This window comes from Ovis canadensis, chromosome 4 (assembly GCF_042477335.2).
Source record: "Ovis canadensis isolate MfBH-ARS-UI-01 breed Bighorn chromosome 4, ARS-UI_OviCan_v2, whole genome shotgun sequence".
NCBI classification, from domain to species: Eukaryota; Metazoa; Chordata; class Mammalia; order Artiodactyla; family Bovidae; genus Ovis; species Ovis canadensis.
The window spans coordinates 62,053,057-62,053,864 of NC_091248.1; the positions used below are offsets into that span (position 1 = coordinate 62,053,057).

Genomic DNA, 808 nt, shown 5'->3' on the forward strand with positions numbered 1-808 from the left:
ATCCTTCTAGATTCCATATATATGTGTTAATGTATGATATTTGTTTTTACCTTTCTGACTTACTTCACTCTGTATGATGGGCTCTAGGTTCATCCACCTCATTAGAAGTGACTCAAATGCATTCCTTTTTATGACTGAGTAGTGGTCCATTGTATATATGTACCACGACTTCTTCACCCATACCTGTCAGTGGACATCTAGGTTGCTTCCATAAAAATATGGAATGCTTCACAAATTGGTGTGTCCTCCTTGCACAAGGGGCATGCTAATCTTCTCTGTATTGTTCCAATGTTAGTATACGTGCTGCCGAAGCGAGCATGCCATTATTCTTGAGAAGAATTCCTCTTCCCGCCCATGGCTTTGAGACCCAACTGGGAAGATGGCAGATGGACATTCCTCCTACGTTTCTAGGTGCAGAGGGTTTTCCTCTGGACAGTCATTAGCAGAGTGATCTAATATCATCTGCCCCTCAGCAGTACAGGGGGGAAAAATGGTTTATTTTCTTGGCTGAAAACTAGGGAACGAAAATGAAAGAGCCCCATGGAGCAGAGCAATATGTTATCTGTAAGAGACTGGATAGCAGTGAGACAGAGACTGAGAGAGAGAAAGAGAGAGAGACGGGGAGGAGTGAACGACTGAGTGTGTGTTTGTGCGTCTGCATGTATGTATATATGTATGTATAATGCCCTGGAGCACACTGGACAGGGCTGAGGGCCTGGAGGAGAGGAGAGATGTGATCCTGGGCAAGTCAAAAGGCAGGGTCGGGGGATGGTGTGGGGTAGTCCCCCAGAACAGCCCACACGCCCTG

The 808-nt window shown here is 46.0% G+C and overlaps 1 non-coding gene across 1 annotated transcript; it reads right to left on the reverse strand.

Annotated features, from left to right (window-relative positions):
• Positions 1–212: 212 nt before the first annotated feature.
• Positions 213–319, reverse strand: LOC138439964 (U6 spliceosomal RNA). The gene has a single exon (XR_011256902.1). It is a non-coding gene; the product is annotated as a U6 spliceosomal RNA (small nuclear RNA).
• Between the last annotated feature and the right edge of the window lie 489 nt (positions 320–808).